Genomic DNA, 3,052 nt, shown 5'->3' with positions numbered 1-3,052 from the left:
CTGGAAAGAAGGGAAGGTAGTACAGTTGTACAGTGGCTGCTGTTCCCCATGCCGACATCTTCCGTCAGCACGTTGTGTTTGCCACCTGATGCCTATGATTGACAGTCAGCCTGACCTAAGTCTTATTTATTCAGACTTCCTTGGATGTTACTTAGTGTCCTTTTTCTCTCCCGGGATTCTATGTTGCTGTGTTTAGTAGTCCTGCCTTTTCAGGCTCCTCTTGACTGTGACAGTTCTGGTCTGGTTTTTTATTCTAGGAAATAGCATCTGCTAAGAAATGTACTTCTGTGTAGAAATGGGGAGGAAGGAAAGAGCTGGACAATTGAGAAAAAAGCAGGGAGTGTCTCAGCCTTGTCTAACTGTGCTGATCACACTCCGCATTCCCTTTAAACTTCGCACCAGTGGATATGTGCATATCTTCTACCCACATTTATGTGGGCCGGAACTCTATAAGGGAACTTTTGACATTCCCCCACATGTGATAGCCTGGGTCCTTCCCAGTTGCCCTTCTCTGGTCTCATATGTCCTACGCTCGTGGACCTTCCAAGCCCATCTCTTGGATCAATTGTCGCCAAGTACCCCAGGGGAGAGGTGGGTATGGGGCAGCGCAGCTTCAGTTATTCTCTCTGTCCCAGGACTTGTGCAATGACCCCAGGGTCCATACCCAGCACCCACACCCCGTGCCGTGGGATTGAGGCCTCCCCTCTGAGCCTAACTGGGTGGCCACAAGGGGAAGGTGGGAAGGGGTGGGGATTGTTCCTGGCTGTTCCTCATAAACAGGGTGGAGGGACGTCACTGTGGGCCCTGCCTCTGGGCTGTGAGGGGATCTACACCCCAGGCCTGCAGGAGTCCACACAAAGGGACAGAGTCTTCTCGCCGAGCTTGCCAGGGCGGCTCTTGCTGTTTGGAACACTGGGTTCTAGGATTCTGTCCATCTGCAGGTTTTGTGTCAGAACGAGGTGGGATCCAAGAAATGGAAGCATTCGGAGGAACCAGAACATCAGAGGACAGACAAGCCTCCGACCCCAGCCCCTGGCCAGCGCTGGTGCAAGTGCATAAAATGTCACTCTCTCAGCTGACCCTGTTTCTTCTCACTTTTTTCACTTAAATAAAAAATAATGTTTCAAGTCATTGTAAAAAAATTTCAAATAAACAGATAAAGCAAAAATTCCCCTTGACCCCTGTACTGTCCCTAGCCCTCCCCGCTCCCCGGCCCCAGGGAACCAATGCCATTGGCTGGGCATGTGCTTAGAGGACTTTCAAGGTAGTGAGAGGCGCATGTGCTGCATTTGGAAACAGAGTATACAGTTTTACACAGGGTTTCCAATGTGAGGGTATCGTGTGGTTTATGCAGTTATTTGCTTATAGAAATTTGGGTTCTGTATTCGTCCATTTTCCATTGCTAACAAATGAATGCCACCCACTGGGTAAGTCTGTAAAGAGAAGAGGTATATTTCAGCTCCCAGTCTGGAGGTGCAAGGTCAAGGGTGAAGGCCTTCTGCTGGCGGAGTCCGAGGCAGCCCAGGCAGCTCAGGAGCTGTGGAGTGGGAGTGTGCGCCTCTGCTGGTCTCCCTCCTCCGCTATGAAGCCCCTGGAGGCAAGCCTAGGGGCTCCACCAATGACCTCGGAAATCCTAAACCCCTCCCAAAGCCCCGGCTCTGCACACCACGGCCAAGCTACGTTCCTTCCCTCTTCATACCTCACAACAAGGTTGAACTTCACTGAGTTTCAGGGGACAAAGGCAGATTCAAACTGCAGCAAGCTATTTTCCATTTTTGAATTATAAGCCGTTCTGAAATTAAACTTGTTTTTTTCTTTTGTAGTCAAGACTGGTGGGTATTGGCATCTCCATGGGGACCAGGTGACCGTCAGTCTTTCTCTTTATCCTGGAAACAGCAAGGAAGATGTGACCTTCCCAGCGTGGCTCAGGCAGAGTGACCAGCTATGTCCAGTGTCTTGTTTTCCTTCCCAAGTTGTTTCTACTTCCACAAGTACAGCTGACAAACACCAAATAGTTGGGATCACCAAAGACTGTCCCCAGTCCTGGCTCTTTATTTAGGTTTCAGACTGTTTGGCCTGAAGTTGAGTGGAGAGATCATAGGGATTATATTTTCTGTGACTGACAGAATATCTGATCACAAACCTGGTGACTTTAAGCAACAGAAATGTTGCTTTCCCAGTTCTGGAGGTGGAAGGCGGAAGTCCGATGGTCAGCAGGCCTGGCGCCCTCCAGAGGCTTCGGGAGAGAAGCTTCCTGCCTCTTCCAACCTCCGGTGGCTGGGGGCACTCCTGGGCTTCTGCTGCCTCACCCCAGTCTGGCTCCTCCTTGTGTGTCTGCATTTGTCCTCTTCTGTCTCTGTGACACCTGTCATAGGCTTAGGGTCCACCTGAGACCAAGCTGTGTCTTCTCCCTGCAGCCTCGTCAGCAGCCAGCTCTGTGCTCAATGCCTACTACACAGTGAGCAAACACGTTGTGAAGACATATCTAACAAAAACACGTATGGCCAAATAAATGAAGGGACCCATGGCTGAGATGACCTGAGGAGGCCATCGGCTAATCTGGGCAATGCTGAGACCAGAACTCTGGCCTCATAGAAGCAAGATGGCGCATCTCTGAGAAAGCACATTTTTTAGTTAATACTCTTACGGGGTCAGCTTCTCAGCTTGCTGTGTTGAACTGCATGAACAGATGTGACCACATGCAGCTCAGATCATGGGCCCCTTGGATAGGAACACCTCTTCTGCGTCAACCTCAGAAAACATTTCATAAATGGCCATGGGTCCAAGAACGAAGAATGAACAAAATCAATTGGTCAATGCTTGGAAGCCGAAGGGTGGGGCTCAAGGCCATCATGGACTGGGCCAAGTGACCTCTTCAGGTCAGCAGGACTGGGAAGGTAAATGGAAAGAGCCGGCATTGTAAGTAGGACTAGGTGTAGAGAGCTCCAAGGTGTAGGAGGCCAAAGGCCAAGGTCACGGCTAGAAAGACAGGTCAGCTGGTCATTCAGAGCACTGGTCGAAGCCTAAAGGCCTCTGCCAGCTCTGCAGGGGC

The sequence above is a fragment of the Sciurus carolinensis genome, chromosome 4 (genome assembly GCF_902686445.1).
Source record: "Sciurus carolinensis chromosome 4, mSciCar1.2, whole genome shotgun sequence".
In the NCBI taxonomy this organism is placed as follows: domain Eukaryota; kingdom Metazoa; phylum Chordata; class Mammalia; order Rodentia; family Sciuridae; genus Sciurus; species Sciurus carolinensis.
Note: the sequence above shows the minus strand (reverse complement) of the source record.